At 44.8% G+C, this 20,162-nt stretch overlaps 2 pseudogenes; both read right to left on the bottom strand.

The window, feature by feature from the left end:
• Positions 1 to 7,952: 7,952 nt before the first annotated feature.
• LOC117468029 (cytochrome P450 1B1 pseudogene) lies at positions 7,953 to 13,521 on the bottom strand (annotated as a pseudogene).
• Positions 13,522 to 16,844: 3,323 nt separating this feature from the next.
• LOC117467651 (cytochrome P450 1B1 pseudogene) lies at positions 16,845 to 19,746 on the bottom strand (annotated as a pseudogene).
• Positions 19,747 to 20,162: the final 416 nt, after the last annotated feature.

Here is a 20,162-nt window from a genome sequence, read left to right as displayed (position 1 = left end):
TTTCCAGTAAGTGAGGGAGTTCATTTGATAAAATACATTTTGACAAAGTGTTGGTGGGATGTTGACTTGGTGCATGTGAACCGCTTTAGTACAGCATGTACATTGTGTGCTGTCATGAATCTAATGAGTCTTAAATAAAGAATAGGGAACACTGTGCAGGCCCGGTTCCAGAACAAAATGACTCAGGGTGCATCTGAGATTAGAGAGGGTGCAGTGGTAAAGTGTTATTTTTATAAGTGGGGAGTGGACCTAACACCCTCTAAGGGGGTTCTCTAGGGGGGTCTGGGGGCATGCTCCCCCGGGAAGATTTTTTTTTTTAAATATTGAAGTTAAAAGCATCAATCTGGTGCACTTTGAGAGCAACATTAAGAGATCTATGGATACCTCTCTCAACATCCATATGAAACAGAACTGTGAAGTCAACAGATTTACTTTTTCTTTATGGATATTTTACAAATCACTCCCCTTTTAAGACCAAAATGTCTACATGCATAGCAGAAGATGGCATCTTTTTTACAGGAATATTCCAGCCAATCTCTGTTTTGAAACCATGAGCTGCAAAATGAGCGCCTTACCCCACTGTACAGGTGAGTTGGGTACTTTTTTAAATATACCTGGGCAGGTTCTGTTTAGCTGAGGTCCTCTGGCACTTGCGGGCCGCCGAGGGGTGGCGGTGTTTGGGGCAATGAAGACGGCTGCGGCTGCTCCGCCTCCGTGGGCGAGGCGGGCAAAGCCGGCGAGTCGGGCGGGAGGACGTTAGTGTCCACGACAGTGGCCGCAGATAACGTAATGTCCCCATGATCTGAACTGTTATTACCTGCAGTAGATGCAGTGTTACTGCTGGCAATAAGGGCTGGTTGTTTTAACCATTTTCTGATGTCCATCATTGACTGCTGTGTAAGCACCTTGCAGATGACGAACGCGCAGCGGCAGAGGTCACGCGCACCTGACATAATAACGTTACTTAGGCTACCGTTTAAATAGACAAAATAAATGCAGCAGACAATGTTATTTAACCACAATTACAATTTACTTTATTTCAACTATATTCTTCTTCTTATTATTACTGTTATTATATTTGTAATATTTTTCACTTTTAATATTATTTTTTTACTTTTTTCTTTTTTTTTCACTTTTAATTTTTCAAATGAGGGTGCATAACGACTCAACTGAGGGTGCAATGCACCCTTATGCACCCCCGTAGAACCGGGCCTGACACTGTCTTAGCATGTCTGTGTGTACGTGTGAGTCCACGTGAAATTTGAACTCAAGGTACAGACTCATGTTCAGCTGCATAATCAGCTGCTGAATTTTTCATCAGACCTTTATAAAATAATCTTAAACCAAGTGCCATATGTTATGGGAATAATTCCCAAAACTTTAAGAATGTAGAGTCGACATTTACATTTTTTCCCTTTTTTCTCACTTTTAGTCAAATCCCTCAAAATAGGCACAGCACGAAGACCATGTGAAATTGTCGTTTCGGATAACAGGAACTGAATATAACATTTCACACTGTCAACGAGTCAACATGTTCCAAGCGTAGCCTGTTCCAAGTCTTAACAGAGCAAAGTAATTTCAGCAGAGTGGTCAGCTCCAGCAAACCGTTCTTCTCTATTATGTGAGTGGGGAAACTCTGACAGGCAATCAGAGCCCACTACAAAAGGAGAATGTAAAAACAACAAAAAATGAATCCCCACGAATGCAAATAGCTTATTGCTAAATTGTTTTGGTCTGCCTATAAGCATTGCCAAAAAGAGGTCTTGAAGTGGGATGGCGTGAAAGCGAGAGATGGAAGGATGGGGTTTCTGTCGCAATGGAGAGCTGAATTATGGGTAGGTTGATTGACATGGTAGCATGTGAAATTGTTTTTGTCAGGGAATTGGTTACAAGATATTTCCCATCCCAATACATCATCAGATACAGACAATATAAAACAGAGTCAGATTATGACGGATGCAGGGTAATTAGTCTCTCTTCATTCAGTTATGAATAAATATGATTACAGTCCTGCTCAGCTCTTCTGTCATTTCTCTGAAACAGCGGATATGAAAGACTACAGTACATCTCGATTAGCTTCGATGTCAATGACCGTAAAATATGGCTCTTTTATTCTTACCAGCATTTTTTAATATTACATCTTCATTTGGGATTCAGATGATTACCCTGTTCACTGTTTTAGACCACAGGCGCTTTGACTGGCATTGCCTCACATTGCCTCACATTAACCATTTATTGTCCTGTACACACTATGTGGCCAAAAGTATACGGACGCCCTTTGTTACCGGTTGTGTACTTTTTTTGGGGGTGTCAGTCATGAGCTTGGCTGACACCCCGTGTTCAAATTAATTGTAGTTGCAATGCTACAGAATACAATTTTTAGACATGTGTGGATTCTAACTTTGAGGCAATAGGTCAGGGGTTCTCAAAGTGCGGCCCGCGGGCCAATGGCGGCCCTCGGAAATGTTTCTGGCGGCCCGCGATAGTTAATGTGACACGCTGAAATGCATGCGTTATATTTTAATCCTCCATGGTTGTATCTAGTAAGAATTAGAATGGAATTTAAGAATGGTAAAACTGCGCCCCCTGGGTTGTCATTCCTAAATTATGAATGACAGCTTGTGGAAAGTTTGCTAGACTACTGGTTGCATGGCAACTAGGCATCTCGCGAGTTGCGGTAATTGGTTAGTACAATAAAGAAAGTATTTGTTTTGGAATTATTTTGTGTTCCGTTTTTTCTTGGGCGGCCCTCAATCCAATATTGGGTACCTACATTGGCCCTCACTCATCAAAACTTTGAGAACCCCTGCAATAGGTTGTTAGAGGCCTATTTTTTTTTTCAATATGGCAATGCCTCCTGGCACCAATCGAAAGTTTAAAAAATATATAGATATCTTTGTTTTGTGTGGAAGAACACCCTGTCTTCTCACAATTCACAGCCTTTAGAATGAGTTGGTGACTGAAACAAGCATTATAGCCCGGAGTCTGCTGCCAAGGGTCCAAACTTTCGTGAATGTAACTGTTCTCATTCATAACACTCCGTTCGATGTCTCACTATGGGATGCGCCTCATCGCGGAGCAAACAGAAGCATCTCATTACGCCAATCCTGATTGGCTGGTGATCTTGACGTCAGCGTCAGGGAATTCACCCCCTATAAGTAGCTTGCGCCACGACGCATGCGTCATTCAAACACCTCTTCTCGCTTCAGAGCACATCTCTACAGTAGCCGGGCAAGCTTCACTGTCCACAGACTGAACCCAAATACCCATTTCGGTTGACGGGCGCTAGCCGGCTACTCCTTCTGCTTCGCAGGAAGACGGTAGTACTAACGCTGTTAGTATTTAAAATCGACCTCGCCCTTCTCTTACCCGAGAAAGTAAGGTAGGTCCGATTTTTCAAGCTAGCAGCACACCTGTTGCTAGCTCGCTCCCTCTCTACCGACATCACGGTAGCGAGGACGTTTTTTCTTTTCTCTTCTCCACGGAGGAAGAAAGGATTAGAGGAGCATACTGTCACACCAGTCAGTATTCTCCGGGAATAAAAGACGCACACCGTCCTTTTCTCCGGATTAAGGACAAGGTGGTTTTATCTTTTCTCCCATCCCACCTGTCGAGAGCGGGCCCTCTCCACGCCACGAGGCGAACAAGATGGACGCCCCTCTCCCTCACACCAGAGGAGTCAGGGACTCGGTGGCTCGACTCTGCGGCTGCGGGTTGAAGATCTTGGGCACAGACACACACCAGGTCTGTTCGTCCTGCCTCGAGCTGGAACACGGCCGAGGCGCTATCGACAACCCCGGCCCATGCGGACATTGTGTCCGCTTCACCGTCAAGAGCCTCCGCCGACGGTTAGCACGACAAGCTAGCCTGTCGGAACAGGACCCCCCCATGTCCACGGACCCGCCGGCCGGCAGTCAAGACACGGGGGCGTCCGCCACAGAGAGTGAACCCCTCTCCGTGTTGGTCTGGGGCTCATTATCTGCGATGGCTATAGAACCGGAATCCCGCGCCCTGGCAGGCCGGGACCCGGTGACAACAAGACAGCAAGCTGGGGCTCCCGGTTAGACCTCACCATGGTCTCACCCGCGGAGGATGCTCTCGAGCTGGACTACGAGGAGGACGAAGAGGAGGACGCCTTGGCGTTCCTCCTGTCCGAGTCAGATGAACAGGAAGAGGACACCTTCATGTCACCGGCTTAGGCTGCAAAGCCTGAGGCGAGAGCGGCTCTCCCGGGCCATAGCACACCAGCTTCGCCCGGTCTGAGCATGGACCTGCAGGCCGTGTGTAAACGAGCTGCGGCCAGACTCAACGTCCCGTGGCCCGAAATGGCCAAGGAGACCTCCGGGTCCCGCTACGAGGGAAAACATCTTCCCCAAGCAGCGGGGAAAAGGAGGCAACTCCTTCCAGTCTTCCCGGAGATGTTGGATGAAGTGTCGGTCTTGTGGAGAGACCGTCACCAAGCAGGAACCCCACACTGAATTTTCGGCTCCGCTCTCGCCTCCATGCAAAGGAGGTGTGAAATGAAGAAGAGGGAGGACGTGGCACCCCACCTCTGCCTCCCTCGAAGGGTCCAGCCGCTGCTTTCACAGCAGCAGTCCTTTACCCAAGCTGCCTCGAACTCTGCTCGGTTTAAAGCACCGAAGACGCAGAGGTCGCAGCCCGCCCCGAGTCCCCAGCCCAGGCTGGAGACAAGGGCAAGCTGGCCTAGAAATTCTCCGGTTCCGGCTGCAGCTCAGGCTCAACCAACCCAGAATTTCGGCCAGCAGTCGAGGAAGAAGAAGCGAGCGGCGTGACAGCCCCTCCTTCTCCCCTCCGTGACAGAGCTGGAAGTTCATTCCCCAGCTCTGAATGTGTTCCCGCCGCCTCGAGAGATGCCTAAACACCATCCTCAAGTCCGCACAAACACATGTCACACATTGGTTGATTCTTCTGTCATAAAACATTTGCCGCTGACGCATCCAGGCTTCAGGCCGAGGGCGCAGCTCAAAAAAATGAAAAGAAAATCAATGAAGCCAATAAACAGCCCGTCAATTGTTCCCCTTCTCAGAGCAGCTACGGCATCTCTCAAAAGGCGGATTTCTGACGGGTCTGTAAAGGCACCACCGCCACGCGCATGCGCAGTGCCGGCTGGGGCTGTGAAGGCACCACCGTCACGCGCATGCGCAGTGCCGGTGGGTACTGTCCATAAGGGGCACCACTGTGTTCAGACACTAGAGGGCCCCATAACACAACAAATAGAGACTCTGAGAGGAGGAGATGTGACATCTTCACTGGCTCTAAGGAGCATGCAGTGGAAGATGCTCACATCATCTGCTTGGGTTTTCAAGACAGTAACACGGGGCTACAGACTCCATTTCGCTGTCACCCCTCCTCACTTCTCGGGCATTCTGCACTCGCAGGCCCGAGGAGAGTCAGCCCATATTCTGGAGAAAGAGATTCTCTCACTCCTAGAAAAAAGGGCTATATCTATTGTACCCGCCGAGCAGAGTCAGGGCGGCTTCTATTCCAAGTACTTCCTCGTTCCCAAACGGGGAGGGAACGGAATTCGGCCAATACTTGATTTAAGGGCTCTGAACAAATATCTAAAAAGATATAAGTTCAGAATGCTCACTCACACATCTCTGTTGCGGCTCGTGCGACAAAACGACTGGTTCACATCAGTCGACCTGAAAGATGCGTATTTTCACATCCCAGTATATTACCCACACAGGAAATATCTGAGATTCGCATTTCAGGGGATCTGTTATGAATACAGAGTACTCCCCTTTGGTCTGTCTCTCAGTCCAAGGGTGTTTGTACGGTGTACGGAAGCCGCGACAACGGGGGCATTCGCCTGGCGACCTACCTGGACGACTGGCTGCTTCTCGCACAGTCGGAGCAGGAGGCTGTTACGCAGACAAATGTCCTCGTTAAGCAACTGCTCAACCTGGGTTTCATAATAAATACAGAGAAGAGCATGTTGTGCCCAGCGCAGACTATACTCTTCCTGGGTTTACGCCTGAACTCGGTGCCCTTTTCAGCTCGCTTGTCAGCGGAAAGAGTGAAAGCTTTCAGAGCTTGTCTCGCTCTTTTCCAGCTGCGCAAACATGTTCTCTTCAGATCATGCTTGCGATTGCTGGGGCTCATGGCGTCAGCCATCCTGGTCGTACGACTGGGACGCTTACACATGAGGGAGTTTCAGCGCTGGGTGGCCGCCCTAAAACTAAAACCCACGCGTCATGGTGCGCAGAGAGTGATGGTTACTGTGAAATGCGTAATGGCACTGCGCCACTGGCTGCACCCGCCGACTTTTCTAGTACGGGGGTGCTGTCCTTTCACGGAAAGTGGTCACCACGGACGCATGTCTGACAGGTTGGGGAGGTATTTATTAAGGTCGCCCGGTGAGGGGTCTCTGGAGCAGAGACCTCCAGGTCACATAAATTACCTGGAGCTTTTAGCGGTGTTTCTCACCCTAAGACGCTTTCTGCCTTTCCTCAGGGGACATCACGTCCTCGTGAGGACAGACAATACGACCACAATATGGTATATTAACCGCCAAGGGGGTTGCGTTCTTTCCAGTTACACACACTGGTGCGCAAACTGATCCTATGGAGCGGTAGGCGTCTCCTCTCTCTGAGAGCGACGCACGTACCGGGAGTGATGAACCTCGGGGCAGATCTATTGTCCAGAGGTGCACCACTTTATGCAGACTGGACTCTACATCCAAGGATTGTGAGCCAGCTGTGGGTGCGTTACGGCAGAGCCGCGGTGGATCTGTTCAATTTGAAAGACAACGCTCAGTGTCAGCTGTTCTTTTCGATGCAGGATCTGAATGCACCGTTAGGCGTGGATGCACTCGCGCACGATTGGCCTCCGGGCCTTCTGTACGCGTTTCCACCCCTGGCTCTGATACCTCCAACTCTGGCCAGAGTGAGAGAGCAACGCCACACACTTATTCTGATAGCTCCACACTGGCCAGCTATGTACTGGCTAGCGGAGATATATCAGCTGCTGTGCGGGCAGCCATGGCAGCTCCCACTACGCAGGGACATACTGTCCCAAGGGGGGGGGGGATCTTTCACCCACACCCAGAGCGATTGGCTCTATGGGCCTGGCCCGTGAGTGGTACCATAATCGGGGGTGCTTTGTCATAATGACCAAGCCCCCTGTGTCCTGGGCTATCCCTTACAAGGGCAAGCCTGTTACTAAGCAACGGCTCTCCCACTGTTTGTGGAAGCAATTGCTGTGGGGCCCGTACGAGTCAGAGCTCGCAGGCACCTTCGGGTTTACGAGCTCTCTTGACTCAGGGTCTTGCTGCATCCTGGGCTCTGTCCAGGAGGTCTCCCATCCAAGACATTGGTGCAAGCGGCGAGCTGGTCCTCGCCGCTCACTTTTGTCCGCCTTTTAACAGTCTGGACGTTCTACTCCCAGTTTTGACTCAAGCAGTGCTGGGCACCTGGTTGAGTCGGAGCCCTACCTGTTAAAGTTCTGGTCGGTTTGGTGATTTTTGAGATAAGCTCGTCTGGCAATACGGGAGCTACAATTTCCCATAGTGAGACATCGAACGGAGTGTTATGAATGAGAACTATAGGTTACTTACGTAACCCCAGTCTCAGAGTAACATGAAGTGAGATGTCTCACCAGACGGCCCTCCTTGCTATGGTGAAGCGAGAAGAGGTGCTTATTTTGAATGACGCATGCGCATGCGTCCTGGGTGAATTCCCTGACGTCAAGATCACCAGCCAATCAGGATTGGCGTAATGAGATTGATGCTTCTGTTTGCTCCGCGATGAGGCGCATCCCATAGTGAGACATCTCACTTCATGTTACTCTGAGGACTGGGGTTACGTAAGTAACCTATAGTTTTAATGCCGTCTTTTAGAACTTTGTAAGACAAAATTAACTTTAGAACACTTTTTTTTACAGCATTAGTGTCGTGCAAATCTTTGAAAGGTCAGCACTTTAAGTTATCTTCAGAGAACGTTGAAACGCTCATCGGAGTGTAGGATATAGGATATCACTCCGATGAGCGTTTCCAACGTACTCATGTTACTTGAAAAAATACACAGAGCAATAATCTGATTTATTTCCTCCCTTTTCAAAACAAATCAGATATGTCTGCTCCTCCGAGACACTTGTGTGCCTCTCGAAGAGGTTCCAGTCTGGGTTACACAACATTGGTGCCAGTGGTTCGTTATCGTCTGAGCAGGCGCTGCTATCTCTGACACTGCACAAGATTGATGGCCTCTTCAAGGTGCTGGACCTGCCGGGAAGCACCAGATACTCTCTCTGAAAGTCCACCAGAACTGATTTATTGTGAGATATAGACAAGATCTAAAGCCAGGCAATTTGTAGAAGACATTCTGGAGTTTGCTTTCAAGGTTTGGCAACTATTGAGGGAGTTTTTGTGTTTCCTTGAGTTAAAAACGTACCAAATCATGTTGTTTTTGAAGAAAGTACAGCTGTTTAGACGCTGAACTACGTGAATGGCACACATCAACTCTCCTTAGTGCACATAGGAAAAATTGTAAATCTTATTATGACCCTCAGATTCCATATCAGCATGTCTTAGTGATGGACGATGGCAGACTTCTCTACCACCACAGCCTCCACACCCTTCTCTTCTCACTCCACTCTATTAACATCAAAGTACTTCATGCATTGGCTGTCAGTATTGCTATTTTAACATAAATCAATGGAGACTGGGTTCCTCAGTTTCCATACCAACCAAAAAATGACCACTTAAACACAACTAATATAAGTGACTATGTCAGACTGTGATGAAAACTCTCATTCATGGACAAAAACCACATGCTCACGTCCACACATGTTCTCATATGTAACATCACGGATGACTTCCTCCTGCACTTCCTGAGAGTAATTCTTTGTTATATGGAAAGAAATTAAGCAAATGGAAACGCATATTGTGTTATTTTATATCAAAGGTCCTCTCCTTGCCACCGCTCCAAAACATAATCCCGGCACAGACAACACAAAGAGCACTAACCGGCACGCCCTACAGAAATGACTGGAGTAATTGTTTATTGAAAAGGGTCATTTCACATGTCCCAATGATGGTTGCGTGACGTTTTCTTCCAAATCATGAATTGAAAGGACACTAATGTTGGATGCCATTGATGTGTTAAAAGTTTAAAACAGGATACTGGACTTAAAGGTGGCACGACTTGATTATAATGTCAACTGGAACATTATTATAACTCCTGCTCAGTGTTTATGTCTATGACATAATTCCACAGGGGGGTTCAACAGAGGGGAAACATGTTGTGAGCTAACAAATGGAACATCCCTCATACACTGTGGAATACATTACACTGAATCAGAAGGCATATTACAACCATTTCCATTTTGTTTTGGACACAATTGACTTGTATGTACATTGCAATGTTCCCTGGTGACAGCATGAGAGTCTTTTCAAAACATGGAGCCTTTCTTCAGGAAGGGATTAGGATTATATTGTATTGTCAGGCAAATTTAGGTTCAAATTACTGCAATGTTTTTCAACAAATTAGGGCCAAATATCTTAAACTGTGGTATAAATATGCTACTGTGAGAAGAGAGAGGAGAGACTATTTGTGGACTTTTGGGCTTGGACGTTGTTTGACGTTTTTGGAAATGTCACCTTTGTCCGTCCAATCTGCTGAAAAAGTTGATTCATAATTACTTCGCATTAGCTTATTTTTTCCCATGCAGTATGTTGTTTCTTGTTATGCATAGAATTTTTTTTACTGGAAGACATACTTCCATTTTTCTCGCAACATGAATAATGATTAGCTTTGATGTTTGATCCTTGGTCAGAACGAAGAGCACACAGAATTACAGTCACATTATTTGTCTGCAATTTTTTTTAATGTAGCTGTGGTCAGTGTGTTGGTGTTGAGGTCAGGAAAAGACTGGCCCTATACTGGCCTTGTTCTGTGTTTATGACGGATACTTTAAAGGAGATTTTTTTTGTAGAATTGCATTTCACTGTGTGTCAACTACCAAACAATAACTGCAGTTTACATTTCAAACTTTGAGCAGAGGAGAGGGGGTTTTGGATAGAGTGCTGTGCTGTTTCTGGTGGTAGCGGAGAGAACCTTGTGGGAGGTCACGCTGTGGCTCTGTGTACGTGCAGAATGTGAATAATCTCAGCCTGTACACTTTCTGTTTTCCTTTGAGGAGTGAAACTCGGCAGGTCGAGGGCTGCGGGTGACTCAGGGTGAAAGGTAGTCTTTCAGCTGGACACATTTCAAGGATGTTTTTGGGAAGCAGTGATGGAAACGGGGGGTGGGAGAGCACTCACCGAGGACATGCTCCCTAGGTCCCTAAGGAAGGGGAGATAAAAGCAACAGGGGGGGTTATGAGCTGCTAACCCACACCTAAACTAATATTTATGTACCATACTTACAGCACGGATAAATGTTGAAAATTGCTCGGTTTCGGTTTTCCCAAAATAAGCAAAGTAAGTCAGGTGGAACACTTTTTGACTCTGTTTGATTAAATCCTATGATACTGAAGGTATTACGAGAAAGCTTACTCACCATGTCGGACACTAATGAAAACACAAAGGTGAATCATGTCAGGTTGAATGCCTGTGAGTGAGCAGCATTCGAAAGCCATGAAAAATATCTGATAAAAAACATTTAGTGGAAAAAGTACCTTGATCTTACGAAAGCAAAAGTACCTACAACAGTGTAAAAGCACGCCATTTCAAGTAAATAGTTAATTTGCCTGCTCCTTAATGCCAACATTGTAATGTTTATATCTCTAATCTTTATAATTTCATACTTTGTATTACTTCTAAATTCAGTTAAAGGAAACTATGCAGTACATTGATACATGGGAGATAACACTGACCTGGCTTAAACTGAATGTGTTTGTTCAGAGAGAATAAGATGAAACAGCATTCAAAGTACAGCGTGCTCTGTGTTAAATATTGACGAGTGAACCTTGTGGCTGCCTACTGTTGCCTGTACTGATGTACTGAGTACACAGCGTGCTTGTAAGGGGTGAAGAACAACAGCATGCAGGGCCTGTTACCCATATTAATCTTTCACAACAACACATCAGGATCTATTATTATCGCTTTGACCTCTCTGGCCTCTGTGATTTCAACATTATGACTAATACACCCTTAAGATTCATTTAGAAATCAATACAACATATGTATTGTGCATTGCAGAGCACATGGGATCACAATGGGTTATATTTATTTTTAATACATCATATGGCCATTCTATACAGCTTATTATTCACACCAGATCAATCCAGTTGCACAGTGATTTTTTATGTGTAGTAAAGGAAGGAGGACAGTATAACCAACAATTAAATAAGTGACTTTTAGACATGAGTTTTTAACAGAATTCAACATTATAATGCATGATTTTGGAGTACATCAACACAGATGACTTGCACGCTGTATAAGCTCAAACATGAGAAGGTTCAATGCACTGAAAGATTAACGAGTGTCTGGGTGAATTACTGGTCACCACACAGCTGGCATATGATTTTTCATCATCAGCGAGAAAAACTAAATGCTTAAAGTCAAACTTATTCCTCAGCACTGGTTTATATTGCAATTTGGGGTGACTCCACTAAATACCCTCATAATATGCATAACAATACATAATCATGGTTTATTATGAATTAGGGTTTTGGGCATATACATCAAAAGCTTTAATTACATTATTTGTTTTTCTTACATGTTGAGGCAGCTATATTTCGTTTTTTTTAGTCAAGAGTTGAGGAATACAATTTGCATTTGAAGTCCAGATAATAGTGAGAACACAATATTGTCACAATTGTAGCAGCTGAAGTAAGGAAGCTTATCATTTCCTATTTAGGTTCATCAAAGCTTATAACACAAAAGTCCTTTTTACAAGGCAAATATATATATTTCTTTAGAACACGTACCTTATATTGTACCTTATACCTTATTTATATATTGGTTTTTCCTTAACTGGACAAGCAGTGTCACAAGTTTGATTTCCCCCTAACTTTGGCAGTGATCTTGTAGTTTAACGGTTTTAGTGTTAAACCATAGGAGCAGTTTAAAGACAGGTCATCATTATCACATTTTTCAAATCTGCATTGGTGGAGTAGGATTGCAAAGAACATAAATATCTCAACTTTGGCAATCTGGTTCCCAATACATCTTCTCTTCCCTGCTGAGAAGATCATAACATTGTTGGTGATATCCTTGTCAAGGCAGCCCTTTTTATCTAGAAAGGGCAAGGGGTCAAAGATATGTGGATCCTTCCACTTCAGGGGGTCGTGATTAATGGACCACTGATTGACGAAGACCACTGTGTCTTTGGGGATGTGAAGACCTTCAATGGTGACGTCTGAGGTTGTGCAGTGGGGGATGGTGATAGGGACGAAGCTGGTGAAGCGCATGGTTTCGTAGATGAAGGCGCCCAGGTAGGTCAGACTGTTTCTGTCTTCGACAGATGGCAACCTGTCCCGCCCAACCACTTTGTCAATAAGCTCGTGAAGTTTAGTTTGCATGTCTGGGTGTTTAGCCAGCAGAAGGAGAATCCAGTGAAGAGCGGTAGAGACGGTATCCAAACCTGCGCCAATCAGATCCGACACCGTCCCCCCAGTGTGACCTTTGGTGAGGCCATTGTCATTGTCAGCCTTATCAATCACGCCAATGATGGCATCACTCATATCCCTCGTTACCTCTGGATCAAATGTCTCTCTGTGCTCATCCACCTTGTTCTGGATAAACCCAAAAAACTCTTTATTCAAGTCTGTGAAGTTCTTAAACATGCTGCGGACTGGATTAGGGAAAGACTGAAGCCATGGCATCACATCTACCAAGCTGCCAGCTCCTACTGTCTTTCCAAAGTCTTCTACCCTCTGTAACAAAGATCTGAACTCAACGTCATCATGTCCATAACATTTTCCAAAGCACAAGGCACAAATCACATTGGCTGCAGCAACTGTCAGCTCCTGAGCGGGGTTGAAATACTGGCCCTGAGCACCGAGTTTAAGGAAAATCTCCACTAGCTCTGTGGCTTCAGCCACAGTTTGCTGCTCAAAGGCTTTTTTGGTCTGGCTGTTGGCAGAGGAGAATGCTCTGATCGTTGATTGAGCCATTTTCCTGTGGATCTTCCACTGTTTGCTGTAATTGGTGAAAGTCATACTTTTCCCCCCTGAAACAGCCTGAAAAGAGACAAAGTTTGGTCTGCCTGCAAACTCTGTGCTGTGCTGTACGAGAGCCTCACGTATTGCCATGTCTCCATTCAGAACCACAACGTCACTGCAGCCCAGCCGTATCTGGTACACGTTGCCGTATTTTTTGGCAAGCTTGGCGAAGGTGATGTGAGGCATCTGGCCCAGCTGCATGGCGTTGCCCACCACCGGCCAGGCGAAGGGTCCAGGCACTCTTTTCTTGAGCCTGAAGTTCCTGACCCACAGACAGGCTTCCAGGCAGAAGAGGAACACTAAGGAGGCGACAAGAGCAGGCTGGACCTGTCCACTCCATTCCCTGATGATGCTGCTGCCCTTCACACCCAACTCTGAATCCATTTGAGCCATTGTGTTATCCTCTAGGTCAGGGGTGGCCAACCCGCGGCTCTTGAGCCGCATGCGGCTCTTTGCCTAGTTTCATGCGGCTCTTCAGTTCATATCGAATTGTGTGAGTTTGGGGGAGAGACACTGACTCCTGACAAGTGTTGCACGGTGTACCGATACTTGAAAGGTACCACGATACCCTCCCGTTAAAAACGTTACGATTCCTCCGTTTCATTAGTATCGGTACTTTAAGAATGACGGGGGAAAGTACTCCGGTGAGAAAGCGCCGTTTTACTAAGAGCCGTGTGTATTCAGCGCTCTGCTTCCACTCCCTGCACAGCAGCCGTGCCTGCAGTCCCTCCCCTCTCAAGCACGCTCTAAGTGCCTCCCCTCTCTCGTGCACGCGCTAGCTGCCAGAGCATGTGAGAAAACGAAAAGCATGGCTGCAAGTGGGAGTGCAACTGCCGCTGCGCCTCGGCTTGGTGACAAAAAAGACACCAGAAGCTAAATTTGGATGTATTTGAGCTATATCTCTGACAGTGAGGGCAAGCCTACGGACACCACGAGGCCTGTCTGTGAGAAATGTATTAATTTTATTTAACACGAATTCTTGTCATTTATTTTATTTATTGTTCTCATTGTTTAAAAGTTTGTGTCATGGTTATGGTTCTGGTGTGAAATAAAGCACAATAATTACATTTAAGACTGTTTCCCTTTTAAGAAAAGTATCGAAAAAGAATCGGAATCGCAATTCTTGACTTGGTATCAGTATCGAAATGTTGGTATCGTGACAACAATAGCTACTCCTGACAGTTAAACCTGATATTTAGTAGGTCTGTTAAGTATTGAATGCTGATAATTCGGACGTAATTTGGCCGGTCAAAGTTGTTTGGGCTCGGACTTCGTCCCGTCTTACTTTCGTCCCGTCTTACTTTCGTCCCGGCTCTCCCTACGTGTGTATGTGTGGTGTCAGTATGAGAGGATGACAGCGCGTCTAATTTTGATGTGGCCCAAGAGCCAATCACAATAATACCTGCGATGCAGTGAACCAATCACCTTTGAGGGGGCGGAAACCTATCGTTGATTAAACACTATCCAGTGTTTCCCCTACCATTGTCTTGGAGGGGCGCTGCGCCCCGCCAACGGAGCCCCGCCAACGGAGCCCCGCGCCCCCCCTGAAATTCAAGGTGTTTAAAAAATATATATAATTTTTTTTAAATATATATATACCAAATTGCAAATAATCTATAACTACTGTCACTTTTCACATTGAACATGTGCTCTTTTATTAAATAAACTAAACGCTTTCATTTTAAGTTGTGAATTTAGTGTTTTTGACCCTAAGAAACACTGATGCATTAATCAATAACAATAATCCACAGCTCCTCTCTCTGCTCCAGAGGATTTAAAAAATATATATCCCAATGCCACACAAATGCATCAGTGACGTGGTTGAAATCTTGTCTCCAGAAAACAAAAAACTGAAACAAGCGGTATCAGTGACTGTGTGTTTGATGTGGCTCTTTGCAGTAACAGAGAACAAAATGTGGCTCTTAACCTCTGACTGGTTGGCCACCCCTGCTCTAGGTAATCTATCATCAACTGTGTCCAATAAAAAGGGACATTTTAACTAAAAGTGGCAGTCCATTTCAAGTGCTTCCTCTTGTTGCGAGCTTACATGCATAAAAACAATCCTTTAAATGTCTCTACATTAAGAAAAGACTCACATGCTGCCTCACCCTCCGTCACAGAAGCTAGTGAGAAAGGCTCGATCAGGTTCAAGTCTTAACACTTCGCTTATATGTATCTCTACGGTGGGAGGGGTCAGCGACTCAGTTTTTTTTTATTATCTCTCCCCTCCTATTTTTGACAACAGTCTGATGACCTTAGTCCCATTCCCACACAGGCCCCATTACAGCAGCGTCCCTTGTTGGATAAGGGAAACGAGAACCGCTACTTAAACGGTCCTGTTGCCAAAAAAGCACAGATTTATTGCCAAAGAAAAAACAGAGATTACCATGACACTTTTAAAAAGATAAACAACTGTTCATGCTCCTGTGTGCCCTGATTGGTATTTATCACAAACTATCTTATTTAAAGTTGTTAATGCCCAAAAAGGATGCACTTTAGCTATGTGACTGAATGGATGGATGGCTTATAGTGTAAGTAATGGACAGTAAGCTGGGGTTGATTGTGTTTGCGTCAGGGGTTAGATGATTATGCTGTTTCCTATGGACTTTCCATGGCCATTTTAAACATGATTTGGTTTATTTTATTTACAGCCAAACTGTTCATTATAACCATACAGGGAAAATTCTCTGAGATATCACTATTAATGCTGAGGGATCCAAACTCATAATGGATACAAACATCACAAATTATTATGCTTCATAAAAAGATATGCACAACGTTATTGTTGGCCCTTTAAAGCCCCTGTCACACTGTGACACACAAATTGACACCCGATGGACACACAAATATGGAATTGTGAATTTCGCACGAAGATGGCCCCGAACCACACACGAAGGCAACATTTACATTACATTTAAGACATACAACTGCAATGAAAGTACCAAAAACAATTATGTTAAAGTACTATGATACTGTACTGATATCTTCAGACTTTGTTCTTTACTTTATCCGTCTTTATATGTAGAAAATATTACATTTTCTCCGTAATGTTGTTTCCATAACAACAACAACTTCCTGTCAACTGTCCTTCAAAATAATATATTATATCCTTTTTAGTTTCACAGAACACAAATTGGGTTATTTACATAATATGTTTACATGATTTTGTTGTGCAATAAAACAACCCGATGGACACATGATAAAGGAAATGTTCAAATTCGGCTGTGATCGTAGCAACATCGGGCCATTCGTGAGGGCATCTTAAGCCATCGTATGATCGTATGATTGGGTGTCAATTTCGGGACAGTGTGACAGGGGCTTTAACAAAGGGTTATTGAGATAATGTAGCTGTTATTGTTATGGCTACACATATTTGTAGAGAGATTACAAAAAAAAGGAGTTCAGCTATAAATCTGCTTCCTTAAGTCAGCGCTTGTGCAACATAATAAATAACTTTTTTTGTTTTAGTGATGTTTTAGTGATGTTCAGCCACAAGTGGTGTATTCCAGAGGTTTCTATTTGTGTAACAATGAGTAATGACAGACATCTAAACAGTGGTGGTGCCTAATATCTCAGTGTTGGCACAACTCTGACAGTGCCTGCGTTAGCTAAGAAGTGCTTTGAGACGGAGACATTTATTCATAGTCAGACGTTAAACATGAGATTTTAGTTTATTCTAAAATCTAAAGGTTATGGTGACAATTAAAGAGGACACGTTGAGCATTGAAAATTCACTTTATTACGGTAATTTCATATATAGCTTATTGTTCCATATTTCCATCATATAAAGCCAACACATTGATAACAAAACATCCTCTATGAGGAATACTTAACATTCAGGGTAAGAGATAGATCCCTTGGGAATTCTATCATCAATTCCTGAAAACAGAGGCCTAAAGAGAGTGCAGTGACATCCATGTAGTTTTAAAAAAGTGACTTTTGTAAACAAGCATGTTTTTGAGAATGCCGCATGAGTAAAATACATTTGCTGCAGATGTTGGGTTATTGTTTGTACTGTTGAGACTGGTGTGGTTGGCACAGGGGAACTGCAGTGCTTATACAGTAAAACTGAACCTTGGTGCATTCAGTTTGTGAAGCGTTCATGGTTCATGGCAATGTTTCTTCCTCGTTCTTTAGACTGGGATGGATGTCCCTTGATGGAAGACTTCCTTCTTCACAAACATGCCCGCCTTTTTCCTCCACTTGGACCAGCATTCTTTGTTTAATGTGTTCATATGCTTTGAGTACAGTAGATAGTGAAAATCATTAAACGTCATTACATTTATTGTCATACCTGAAATTATAAAAAAATATTTTGCAGCTGCTTTACGTGGCATAGGTTGAATATATTTCTTCATATTACAAATGAGAACACAATGTCATCAACTGACTTAATAACATTCACAAGCATTTCATATACATTTATATTAGTTTCAATTGACATTAAGGGGAAAGTAGTAATTTCCTGCACCCATACCATACATGTACATGCGCAATAGTAGACTTAAACAAGCACACATCTCAGAATAATGTACAAAAACTCACCAAGTATGGAGTATTTTGTGAAGCAGTATTTTGATTCATTTGCTTTGAACAGTCTATAAACTTGAATTCTACCTGTAGGTAATATAACATCTTTGACATCATATTCTCAGCCCTGCACCAACAATAATTCAATACAGACTGCTTTAAGACACCCAGTTAATATAATCTTTAAATATGAAAATTACACAACAGTAGGATTTAGTGCAGGTTACTCACTGTTTGATTTCATTGGTGAAAAAAAAGTGTTTGCTGGCCTTGAGTTGCAGTAAGGGGACATGGTGTTCATGCTGGGGAAACTAAACCGAGCAGCTTCCCCCTGAGCTTGGCGCTGACATAGAACTGGAGGGGCTTCAGCGTGAGCCCAAAGGAGCAGTCAAGAGAAAGGGGCACAGAGGGGTCACTTTCAAAGCTGCACTGGTGCAGCAGGACGGCTGTGAATAAAAACACTTCCACCTTTGCGATCTGGTCGCCGATGCAGCGTCTTTTACCCGTTGAAAAAATCATCACACCGTTTGTTATGTCCTTATCTAGAGCCCCGTTTTCATCAAGGAAGCGCGCAGGGTTAAAAATGTGAGGGTCCTTCCACTTCAGGGGGTCGTGGTTGACGGACCACTGATTGATGAAGACCACCGTATCTTTGGGGATGTGGAGACCTTCGATGGTGACGTCTGAGGTTGTGGAGTGTGGGATGGTGACAGGGACGAAGCTGGTGAAGCGCATTATCTCATAGATGAAGGCGTCCAGGTACGCCAGGCTGCTTCGGTCCTCGATCGATGGCAGTCTGTCTTGGCCTACTACTTTGTCTATGAGCTCGTGCAGTTTGGCTTGTATTTCTGGGTATTTGACCAGGAGCAGGAGGATCCACTGCATGATAGTTGAAATTGTGTCCTGACCTGCTCCAATAAGATCCGTGACGGTTGCTTCAACAAACTCTTTGGTCAGCCCACTATTCCCTCCGTGTTCGATCTCGTTGATGATGGCGTCGCTCATGTCCCGGGTCACATCAGGGTTGAAGGACTCCCTGTGCTGCACCACTTTGTCTTTCACGAAGGAGAAAAACTCCTCATTGAGGCTTTTGAAGTTTTCATAGACACTGCGGACTGGGTTAGGAAAGGACTGAAGCCAGGGCATGACATCAACCAAACTACCTGCTCCTACCGTCTCCCCAAACTTGTCCAACTTTTTTATCATGTTTCTGAACTCCAGGTCTTCGTGTCTGTATCGCCTCCCAAAGCAGAGAGCACACATGACATTAGCAGCAGCTACTGTAAATTCATGAGCAGGGTTAAAATACCGTCCATCAGTGCTGTAGCGCAGAAATGCCTGCACCAATTCCATGGCCTCGGCTGTAATATTTTGCTCAAAGGCTTTTTTGGTCTGACAGTTCACAGAGGAAAAGGCTCTGAGGCTGGACTGGGCTATTTTCCTGTGTGCTTTCCACTGTTTGCTGTAGTTAGTAAAAGTCATACTCCTGCCTCCAGAGACCATCTGGAAAGAGACAAAGTTTGGTCTGCCTGCAAACTCTGTGCTGTGCTGTACGAGAGCCTCACGTATGGCCCTGTCTCCATTCAGAACCACAACGTCACTGCAGCCCAGCCGTATCTGGTACACGTTGCCGTATTTTTTGGCGAGCTTGGCGAAGGTGATGTGAGGCATCTGGCCCAGCTGCATGGCGTTGCCCACCACCGGCCAGGCGAAGGGTCCAGGCAGTCTTTTCTTGAGCCTGAAGTTCCTGACCCACAGACAGGCTTCCAGGCAGAAGAGGAACACTAAGGAGGCGACGAGGGCAGGCTGGACCTGTCCACTCCATTCCCTGATGATGCTGCTGCCCTTCACACCAAACTCTGAGTCAACTGCCATGGTGACAATTTCTTTACACACTTGTTCCTCAAAAAAACAAAAAAATACAATTTCTTCAACAAAGATAGTTTAAAAAAATCTATATATCTTAAATGAAAAATACCTATGAAATGTCAATCAAATGCCAGTGAGGTCATAGTGGTCAAAACCTCAGAAAACTGATCAAATAAGTGAGTAAGATGAAGTTCTTCAGTCTCTTCATCAAGATTTAAGACTTAAGTGTCTGCTTTTTGCTCCACTCCAGCGTCTTATATGTTTTGCAGTAGGTGGGCAGGGCTCATGGTAACTTTCATACTCCTCCCATTGTGGTAGCCCTGCAGACCCCACTGTATCATCTCCCTGTTGCCGCGCGCTGTCGGAGGCGCGCGCTTGACAGCGTGAGCGTGCAGTGTGAAAGAACGCAGACAAAAAAGAGTCACATACTGGTGACCGGTTTAGTACGAAACGTGTGGAGCCAATTTGTTTGACTAATTGGAGGACTGGCAGAGTTTGTATGTTTTAAAGTGTATCTTTCTAACATGATTTATTTGCTGGCTGCAGAGGACTCAGCGGGCGAATAAAAAACAACAATGTGCACACGGTTTGTCCAACTCTTCGCTGAGTTTAAACTGTAATTACATTTGTAAACT

The sequence above is a fragment of the Pseudochaenichthys georgianus genome, chromosome 22, assembly GCF_902827115.2.
Source record: "Pseudochaenichthys georgianus chromosome 22, fPseGeo1.2, whole genome shotgun sequence".
Classification (NCBI taxonomy): domain Eukaryota; kingdom Metazoa; phylum Chordata; class Actinopteri; order Perciformes; family Channichthyidae; genus Pseudochaenichthys; species Pseudochaenichthys georgianus.
The sequence above is the reverse complement of the archived record's forward strand: the minus strand, read 5'-3'. Positions and strand labels throughout refer to the sequence as shown.